The sequence below is a fragment of the Cyanistes caeruleus genome, chromosome 3, assembly GCF_971803275.1.
Source record: "Cyanistes caeruleus chromosome 3, bCyaCae1.hap1.1, whole genome shotgun sequence".
NCBI classification, from domain to species: domain Eukaryota; kingdom Metazoa; phylum Chordata; class Aves; order Passeriformes; family Paridae; genus Cyanistes; species Cyanistes caeruleus.
Window position 1 is genome coordinate 3,120,961 of NC_141703.1, and position 11,118 is coordinate 3,132,078.

At 42.8% G+C, this 11,118-nt stretch overlaps 1 long non-coding RNA gene across 1 annotated transcript; it reads left to right on the forward strand.

Moving 5' to 3' along the window:
* Window positions 1-128: 128 nt before the first annotated feature.
* LOC147653879 (uncharacterized) lies at window positions 129-3,930 on the forward strand. Its single transcript, XR_015285355.1, has 3 exons — window positions 129-1,365; window positions 1,503-1,633; window positions 2,422-3,930. It is a non-coding gene; the product is annotated as an uncharacterized LOC147653879 (long non-coding RNA).
* The last annotated feature ends 7,188 nt before the right edge of the window (window positions 3,931-11,118 follow it).

Here is an 11,118-nt window from a genome sequence, read left to right on the forward strand (position 1 = left end):
TCCTCATATTCTTAAAGACAAGTGTGCTCTGATAAAGCAGTAAAGTGTGCTCTGATGCAACTCATGAAAGGACAGAGAGGAAAACCAGAGTTTCACAAAAGTGAATTTTTGTTTTCTTGCTCTAACAGGCTGAAAACGAGCAAAGCCACTGCTCCACGAGGCAGAGATGCTGGACCAGGGTTTGCTGTATCTATCCATGTATCTATGCCAGGCACAGAAAAATACCAAGGACTTGTTAAGTGATGTATTTTAAGTGATCAGCTACACGGGTTTTGCAGTCACGCACCTCCTACAAGTGCCAGTGATCCATCAGCTCTCCAGCACGCAGGCATCTCATTACAATGGAGAGCACGTGGAAATCTACTCAGATTTGCCAGATTTGTCAGCTTTTCCACTCAATATAGGTCCTTTGTTCATTGCTGTATTCTGGACTTTGTGTACTCTATCCCGTCCTCTTCCCAAATCAACCAAATCCTTGTTTTTCTCTGATGTTGAGTGAGTTGTAAAATGCAGCCTCAGCTACAGCCTGAGTTGTTTTATTTTGCTTTCTTTGTTGCTGAGGCCTTTCCTGCTCTGAAAACACATTTATATTGTCATGGGTAGTATAGATATATAGATATATATCTTATTGATCTTAGAGATGGCATCATTCTAAAATAGAAACCAGATAGAACCTATCCACCTCTTATTAATCTATAACTTTCATTCAAATATGAAAGTTTACTTCTCATGTATTTTCCAGACTTTTGGGTCAGAAAATGCCAGCTATAAGAGCTGAAACAGGAAAAAAAGTTTTTTTTCATGTAAAGAAGCAATTTCCAAGGTCTGTGTCACCTGACTACAATCCTCATTTCAAATCAGGATTATGATAACAAGGACAGCGGTGAATTACTACAAGAAATGTATCTGTTGTTAATGTTCTGAGCCAAAGGGATATAATATTTTTGCCCTTTCACTGAAATCCAGAGAAGACTGTTAGAAAAAGGCTTCTGTTACCATCTGCTTTGAACATTCAAGTTGCAGCAGCCAATGCCCATGGGATGACATTTGCTGTTGTGTAAAGTACAAGTACAATGTCTCCTCCCCAGTTACCCTCCAGGCTTACATGCTCCAGGAGTACTCAGGATTTTCACAGCGAGCTGCACAGCAGTGGATTTCAGCCAAAAAGTAAATGATAGCAACTGAAGGCAGCCTCTGTAAAGCTCTACCTGTGTAATTCATGGCAATGTCATTTTTCCCTGCCCGCTCAAATGCCAGACTTGTTGATCTGCAAAATATTGTAAATGCTGCCACAGGTTGTGAAGGAATCTGCCCTCTTGCAACACTGAGAAAACGACATGACCTTGTTATTTGATGTAGAGACAGGTATGAGGTTGGACTTGATGACCTTGGAGATCTTTTCCAACCTAAATGATTCTGTCAAAAGAGTAGAAGATTCTTAGAGGCAGAATCCTACATTTATCTGCTGCCCCTCATCCTTCTCCTGTATTTTGACTCTGTAGGGCACAAGCACCACCTCAGCTCCTGCTGATGGCAGCTCTAAATCCTTCCCACCCAGTTATTCCAGGGCAAGAGTTTGAAATGAATTTGTGACAGCAGCGAAATGTCACGGTCCTCTAAAGTACAACATTAGGTAAGTGGATTTAAAGCAGGTGGCTTAAATGCTTTAGTGGGGACCATGATGAAAGGAAATGCCTTGGCAGATCTGCAGGGCTGTCCCAGTGATTGACATCCTCAGGTATTACTGCTGCTGCAGCTGGGACCAGGAATTTCACATCTTAATCCATATTTGACTAATTTTGGACTTCTGGGGGTTTGGCAGTGACTGAGCAGAGTGTGAGCAGACACAGAGGGAGAGTTAGCTCCTGATCCTGATTATGCATGGGGTGGGTCAAAAGGGCATCTTTGTAAGGGGACACTTAAAATTCCAAATTTTCTTCTCTGGCAGACAAAATTCTGATCATTGAATGAGAATGGGGAGAACCTGAAGAGAGTTTTTTTCTCTTTTTGTAAAGGGTTGCTCAGGAGAGCTGTTACTTATCCCCATGTACATCACAGAACTAGCACCGTGGTGCGGCCAGATCAATAAATCTTGCCTAATATTAGGCTACTAAAAATTACACTTGTCATATCTGCTGTCTGTTTAGGCAGAGGAGAGAGGAAAACCCCTCCAAGCAATTATTTGTCCCAGATGTTCATGTGTAAAGCATGGACAATGCTCAGAGTGATCCAAAGGCTGTTTTTTTCCTGCTGGAGAGAGACTTTCACACAATTGCCATGAGCCCCACACATGAACCAATCAGAAAGGCAACAACTCAGTCTTCAGTCATGATTTTGCAGGGTGGGCTGGGCCAGAGACAGAATTACAGCAGTCAAAAATCACAGAGCAACCTTTGGGGTCATTGTCCTTTCTCTTTGTAGGTGGAATGAAATAGGGATCCCCTGGGGAAGAAAGGAATCAGGTAATTATCATCACCCATACACACAGAAAGGCTTAATTGGAATTACACAGAAAACAGCAGCTCTGTTGTTTCCTTGCACATAAGGACTAATTTTGCAACCTCTGTGTTTTCCACAGGCCCTTTTAAAATATAAATGTATTATTTTTTCACTGCTTGAGAGTCTAGGAAGAGTTAAATATCAAGAGTTACAGGCAGCAGTGCGTGAGTTGTAATTTTGTGGCTAATTTAACCATGTCAAAGCTGGAACATGATGTCTTATTTTGAGTGTGGAGGAAGACACAGAGGGAAAAAAGAAGAGTGAAAGATAGATATGAGTACCTGAAGTAAATTTTTTACCACAATGAGACAAAATTGCTGTTAAATATGGAAACCTGAAAGGCTGACAGGCAGCAAACTTAGGAAATATGAGAGGCACCAGAAAAGCATCAGGTCTCTCATTTAGTCTGGAACTGATGAAGTTTTTCCCATATTACCCATTTAAGCATTATGCCACAAAGCCACAGTTGCTTCCTACTCCAGAAAAATTAATGTTCTATAAAACTTGCTGTTGCTTTAATATTTTTCTATTAAAGTGGCATAAAATGCTATTACATCATTTTGAGGAAATGAATGGATGTTGGCCCAGTTTATTATCAATTCTTGTCACCAACTGTTTCTGCAAGCTGCAGGAAAGGGAAATGATAATTTGCAAAGCTTTCTGATCCAATGAGAAATGTAAAATATGCTTCTGGATGATCCCTGCCCTTCACATCCCCAGGGTGGTCATGAAATGCTCACTTTACATTCGGACAAAATCTGGAAATTCATCTTCTCACATCTCTGAATGGCCTGTGAAAAAGATGGATTTGTGTTTTGTCTTTTGTTGTGTCCCTCCTGTGGTGTCAACATCCCAGCACAGCTCACAAGTGTCCTCACCTAAAAGAGAAAAATAGATTTCAGCAAAGACAATGTGCATTTTTTAAGAGGGCAAATCTGAGTTACTGTGTGAGCAAAAGATCTGAAAAGGGAATGTAACCCAAATTTAGGATTAATACTGTTTCAAACCCTCATCCTGGTATCCTGTTCCCTGCCACAAAATCCACTGTTACCTTCTTAAGCAATCAAAACTGGTTTCAAATCAGGCTCAAGCAGAATGGATTTGAAGGCATTTGCACACTTTATTTATTTGATTAAAATTCTGGCCCACATCACTCCAAATTCTTCTGTGTTGCAATTTGTCCCAAGCATTCCTGTAGCTTTAACTTCATCTGTCACAGATGCATTTTTCATGCAGGGATTCATCCAGGCATGGTGTAATAGCCTTGTCCACCATCTAGGCCTAGATTTATTATTTGGTTTTCATTAGATTTTTTTCCTATTTTCTCCTTAAGACTCAGTGAATTGAAGAAATTGCACTATGCAAATACTTTTTAAGAGTGTCAGCTCTCTCTGTTTTTGCCACTGTAGTAAAAATATTGCTGTCATTTTTCTTTAGTTGCAATTTCATTAAGCCAAATATTTAATTTTAAGATATTAAACCACCAAGAGTTTTCATTTTCGATTAAATAAAATCCCTCTTCATGTAAAACACAGCCATTTTTAGGACTTTTCTGAAGCCTGGTTTTGTGGAGGGGTTTAGTTTTTATTTTTTATTTTTTCTTTCTCATTTGCTGCTCTAATCCACAGTGATTTTCTAGGAACAAATAGGAAACCTTTCAACCACTTCTAATCAGTCCCAACTGCATCTGCCATCCACGTTGCCAAGGACTGTATTCCCTGCTGGACAGTGAGGAATCGGCAGCAGGCATTGGAATTTTTATAATAACCACTTTTAAACACAATGGAGTGGAATCAAAACTGGTTCTGTTGTCTCCCAGAGGATTCCTGCTCAAGCTGCTCCATTCCCAACAGGAGATGAGGAACTGTGGAAGGGGAAATGTCTCATCTGAACCATGGGGCCGTCCAGAGGGACCTGGACAAGCTCCAGAACATTCCCATGGGAATGTTTGGAGGTTTAACACCACCAAGGGCTGTGCTGCCCCTGGGCTGGGACAATCCTTGGGATCAGTCCAGGCTGGGGATGAGCAGAGGGAGCAGCTCTGGGAGAAGGATTTGGGGGTGCTGTGGGTGAGAGCTGGACCTGCCCCAGCCCTGAACCCCAGAGTGAGGGGGGGAATTCTGTCCCTGAGCCCCCTGAGGTGAGACCCCACCTGCAGAGCTGCCCCAGCCCTGGGACCAGCCCAGGGAGCAGCTGGAGCTGCTGGAGAGAGCCCAGAGGAGGCTCCAGGATGAGCAGAGGGATGGAGCAGCTCTGCTGGCAGCAAAGGCTGGCACAGCTGCCATTGTTCAGCCTGGCCAGGAGAAGCTTTGGGCTGAGCTCAGGGTGGCCTTGCAGGGCCTGAAGGAGCCCCAGGAAAGCTGGAGAGAGACAATTGCCAAGGGCTGCAGGGCCAGGAGCCAGGGAATGGCTGCCAGGGGCAGAGGGCAGGGCTGGATCTTGGCATCTTGGGCAGGAATTGTTCCCTGGCAGGGTGGGCAGGGGCTGGGATGGAATTGCCAGAGCAGCTGGGGCTGCCCCTGGATCCCTGGCAGTGCCCAAGGCCAGGCTGGACATTGGGAGCTCCTGGGACAGTGGGAGGTGGCCCTGCCATGGCAGGGCTGGGATGAGATGATCTTCAAGGTTCCTTCCAATCCAAACCATTCCATGATTCCATGATCTCTTCCTCTTTACAGTTCCATTGAAGCAGAGCTCACCAGGGCTCTGTGGGGTTTCAGATGTCTCCGTGTGTTACAATAAATGCATCTTTGCATTACTCAGTGAGCGAGCCGGATAAATACGGGAGCAAACAGAACACCTCCTCATCCTCCAGACCAGCTCTGCCAACATTCCAGCAATGAAAAGCAGCAGCAAAACTTTACCAGGCATTCACTTTAGATAAATACCCCTGCAATGAGCAGCCCAGTGACTGCACACAATGGCATTTGACCCTGATCGTGGAGAAATGTGGAGACAGAGGCCACCTGTATAGAGAGAGTTTGGCCAATAGATGCAATCATGCTCAAAACATTTAGCCCTGCCCACCATCCCCTCTTCCTTTCCAGGATTCCCAGGTGGAATACACTGAGGTCTGGGATTTTTTCCCTGTTGATTTGACTTTCACAAGCAGTATTTTATTTTTTAAAGGTTTGGACTCATGATAATTCCTTTTAAAAATAGGCCCTTCCTTGCGTGCCTTTCATGCCCAAATGCCAGCTCTACTTTCAGTAGACTGGAAAGTTTCTTTTTTTTTTTTTTTAATGTGAATTGAAGACTGGCTGGTCAGCTTTCACTACTGATTGAATCCTTCAGCTTTGTTCTGGATCATGATTATGTTTGATGATGAATCAAGTTACTTTCTATGCTTGACAACCGGTAAATAAAAAAATCTAGTTAAAAAAATTATTTCAAAGGGAAATGAAATTTGGAGAGGGTGGAAAAAAAAAAACCCCAGTCTAATGAAAGCCAAGTTCTTGGAAATAAAACTAGGGGACAGATAAAATTTAAGTGAAATGCAAATTATAAAGACAGCTTCTTTGCTGAATCAGGCAAGTGTCCAATTCACTGTTTCCATGAAACAGGGTGCTGTGTTCACTTGTCACAGACGATTTGTAAATTCCAGCAGGTCTCCTGTTTATTCCAACCATTGCTCCAGCAGATATTACATATTTGCTGTGTTTTTAATATCACACTTAAAGAAATTAACACAGATTGTGGACTGGCAGGGAAAAAAAAATTCCCTGGGGAGCTGCAAGTTTGTACCCTGCCTTGGGTAAATGAGTCAAACCCTGCCACCTCTCCCCTCTGGCACAGGCTCTGGGAAGCAAAAGCTTCAGCTCACACCTGCTCATCAGGACATCTCTGCTGGAAACCTTGTTCAATAAATTATTTCAGAGATGCAAATAATAATTTCACTGAGACAAGAGGCCACCAGTTACTCTGAGGTAATTATGTGCTGGTAAATTGTGTGATAGCGTATTTTGGGATTTTATGTCATTTAGGTGTTGGACAGATGATCTCTTCTTGCCAAAGCTGATTGATGTGGTTTGTCCTGCTGGTGAATGTGGTCTGTAAGAAGCATGAGGGTGGCAAAGCTTAGGGCTAAACCCTGAGCACAAAATACCTGTGAGGAATTCTGCAGTAGCAACTCAGCAACTTCAGAGCACCCCCAAAATTCTCTCACTCCCCTTCTCCTCTCTTATGGACATGGTTATGATTTGTAGCATTTGGTTGTTGCAGCTCTGTGGTTATTCACTGACATATTCCTTCTTGTGTGGGAAAGACAGCACAAAGAATCAAATGTGAAATTTCTTGTCATTCTTCAGCTCAAAGAGCCCGTAGTAATGTCAGGGATTTTTCCTGTGATGCTGGCTGTAGGATGCTATGATACAATTATGCTGGATTAATGCTGGCAAAACACTGGCAGAGCTCTGTGCAGGTACAGGTGGGTGGAGAGCTGACAAGAGACTCTCTGCACGCTTGGTGTGATGGTGTTCAGGAGGGTTTTGAAGGTAGTGGAGTCTAACCTGATAAAAACAACCTCCCTGTGTTACAGACTCCTCAAATTCCTTGCTCCTGCAGCAGGGATTATCACATACACAGGGTTATCCCACCAGCACAGATGCCCTCTTTGCCTGCCCAGTGCCTCCAAATATGCTGATCTCATGTGAAAGGTTGAAAAACAAGTGGACAAAAGGATGAGACAAGAAGACAGATTATATAATTTAATTTTTCTTAAGGAAACTATGGGAAAACCCAATTAAATGTTAAAAAAATCTTCCCCTCCCTGCCTCCCCACAGTGGATCTATTTATTTATTTGCTTTACATTCAAAATATCCATAGGTTCCCATCAAAACTGTGTCCAGTCATTGCAAATTGATGCTATTTAGCTATGCTACAGACATGGGATAACCTAAAGATGCATCTGAGGTGGCCTTGATTTCCCAAGAAATGATTAAAAGTCTGACTGCATTCCCTGTTCCCGTTGTTGTGGTGCCACATATTTTCTCACACCAGGCACCAGTGTCCCAGGATTTTGTTCATCTCCTGCATTCTGTCTGATCTGGAGCTGCACCCCTGCCAGGACACCAAACACAAAACAAAAACCATTTCTTTTGCATTCCTGGCAATTTTGAACGATGTTTAATGACCTGCTCCTTTCCCTTTGTGTTGCAAAAACCGGGGGACTCTTGCCAGATCCTGGGGTCCAGAATTCCTCCTGCACCACTTCCAGCCTGCTGCAGTCACAAGGGGAAGGAAAGCAGCTGTCACACAGCCATAAAGCAAAAAAACTGCTTGTCTTTGGAAGTATTTTCCCTATTTTCACAGGTTTATCCTTTAAAGTGTCCCCTCCGTCTTCTCCACACTTTGCGTTTCACTCGGATCTTGTTTTCCAACCTTGTGCGTGTGTGCCCTGCTCCCAGACTCTCCTGGCCTGGAAATTCTGCATATTTTTCCCCAAGGGGAACACACAGACTTTCTCTTTGAAATCTGCCTGGAGCAAGGCAGCAAAAATCCTCCATTGTCATTTCACATTCAGGAAATGAACAGGGGAAGGAAGGTTCTTCACTCCCCGTTTGTTGCAAAGGGGAAAAGGGAATATTTTTGTCAGCTGTCCACACTAGGTGATTTTTTATTTTCTGTTGCACTGCTGGGCATGGAACTTGTGAATTCATTTCTGTCTTCAATCATTAGACAGGTATTTCCAAATGTTCAGCTCGGGATTTGGCAGCGTGCTGGAGCACTGGGTGCATTTTAAATACATCTGCTCTGCAATGAGGCAGAGAACGTGTGAAATTCCCTCACATTTTCACTCTCTCAGACTGGAATAACCATTTCCTTCTTCACACTGGACAAGGCACCAATTGGACAGTCTCAATTTCAGCTGAATCAACAGCAAAGTGCATTTCCTTATTTTTGAGTGAGTGTTGCACTTGGATTTGTGCTGGGTTCCACCTGGCTCTGGGGGACAAATTATTCCTGGTATTTATAAAAACTCCTGAGGTAAACATACTTTTATGACACCTTTTTGAAAAAGTTTCAACTCAGAGTTATCTTCTACTGGCTTGGCTGTTTGTATCCTATTTTTTTGGGCATTTTTTGTCTCTATGTCTCATAGTTCAAATGGGTTTCATGGAAATATTCTCCTTGTAGCACTGTAGAGATCAGCAGGTTTAGCTGCAGGATATTAATGGGATGTGATGCAGAAAACATTCAGATGTTGGGGTTTGGCTATTTCACATAGAGATTGTCAGAAATTAACTGAAAAGCTCTTATTTCCTTTTATATTTTTGTTGCTTTTGGAATTCTGGTGGGTTTTTCCCCCAAATATTCCAAACTCAGTAGAAAGCAGATATGGTGACAACGAGTAGCCTGGCTGTAAATGGTTTGGAAAAAGCTTTCAAAATTGACAGCACAATTTTTATTACAGAATCACAGGAGTATTTGGGTTGGGAGGGACCTTAAAAATCCAGTTTCAACTTCCTGCCACAGGCAGAGACACCTTCCACAAGACCAGATTGCTCAGAACCCCTTCCAGCCTGTCCTTGAACACTTCCAGGGATGGAGGTGTTCCCACAGCCCCTCCAGGCAAATACAAAAATGTATTTTACTATTTTGATCAATAAAATTTATTTTTAGGGACTATTTTGCATTTTTCCCTTTAAAAAAAGTTTCAAACACTAATTAAAAAGAAAAAAAAAATCAATGATATTAAGAAAAATATAAATTCTTAGAAATGACACAATGGGAGTCAAGTTTTTTTTTCATTTTTGGAGTTGTTTTTTAAATTGCTGCACTCTATTTGGCAAAAGAAAGACAGGATTTTTGAAACCTCAAAAGATCTACTGGTGCAAGTAAAACACTTTCAGCTGGTCCCGAACATGACAGATTTCATCAGAAAACATTTTGTACTAAACTGTCCTTAAGAAATCACTGAAACCTCTTCAGGTCTTGTGTTGTTCCCTTCAGAATTTTTGCTGATGAGGAGCAAATGGAATTAATTATGAGCCTTGTGTATATGCGTCTTTGAATGTAGAATAGTTCAGTCTTAGATCTGGACTAAAATGTCAAATTATGATCTGAAAATATCCACTTTGCTTCTCACAGTAAGAGAAAATACACTGCCCATGGCTGGAGTTATATAATGTCCATCTATATTATGTCCTTATATAATTTGTGCAGTAGATCTGGTGACAATAAAATGGGATTAATGTTTTGAGAGGTTCAAAGTGCCCCAAAAGGAATCTGCTAAAGAATTTTACCAAAAGGAATCTGCTAAAGAATTCTACCCTCTCCCCTCCTGAAGCCTGAAGTCTGTGAGAATGTGAGACAGAGGAAGAGCTGAATGAGTGGGAAAACAATTTACCTGGCAACCTGTCTCATGTTTGCTGGCTGTTCAGGGTAAGAAACCTACAGCTCTGTGTGGAAAAAAAAAAATCCCCCATTAACTTTGCTGCCAGAAGAAATAGAATTTAAATTCCACCGTAGGTGCTTTTTAAATAAGTCTGTAATTGTAACTGCAACAAGTGCAGCTGAGCAGAGGAACCTCAGCAGAATCTGCCCCCTTTTTTCTGGGTTTTTGGATTGAGGGGACATGTGGGAACATGAGTGTGAGGGGCCTGCAGCCCCATATGTGTGGGGATCCCTAACCCTAACCCTAACCCAGCATCCTCCTTCAGGAAGGGATCCAAGGCAAGTTTTTGATGTGCTCCTAAGGATTAATAAAGCAGCAGAACAGGAAATGGTTGTGGGATATGGATACAGTGACTGTGTGAGGGATGCAGGGCTGGTTATCCCTGTGACCTGGCAGGTGACTGGGTAAAAAATCCTCCTGGAAGATTTCATGAATTGCGGTGTAGGGTGACAGGAGAATCCTCCCAGCCTGCATCCTCCTGGTAGTTTAAAATGATCCCCCTTATCATTTATAAGGGTCTTCTCTCATTAAAAAACGATCATCCAAGGCTGTTAACATTTTCAAATATTTTCCTTGTCATAAATGAATTGCTGCAGGTGTCCTGTTGACCTGGCAGAGGAAAGGACGAGTCTAATTGGGAATAAATGAAGGTGGATTTAGGAGGGAGGCACATCAGCAGTTTAGTCCACTTGGCTCATCTGATTTTTCTAGACCTCTGAGAAAGAGAGATATGTAGGCCTTTGACACCAGACTTGCTCATTTGGCACATGTCCATCCTACACATGGCTGGTATCACATTTCTTTTCATTTCCAGTCAAGGAGTGCCTTCAGCAGCTTCACCTTCACCTTCATGGACAGGGAAATTCTGGGGTGGTTCTTTTGTGACAACAGGCAGCAGTCTTTTCCCCTCAATTCTGTGCCAGTTCTAGTGAGTTACTCTTATTTATTTCTTCATGGCTGGTGTATAAAGGGCTTTGTTGCCACCTGACAGACGCTGATTGCTGAACCAAAATTGTGACCCCATCACAAAGTTCAGCTTAAAGTGGAGGCGCTGAGAGAGGCTGGGAGTCTGCAGGCTTCACCTGGAGCTGACCAAAGCTGAAGTGCTGAAGGGCACTGGTGCTCTCCAAGGTGTTTGAGCTGGTTTTACAGAAATGGGTCAGGCTGGGACCACAGTGTGTCACTGGTGCCAGCTCCCTGCTCCAGCAGGGCCATCCCAGAGCAG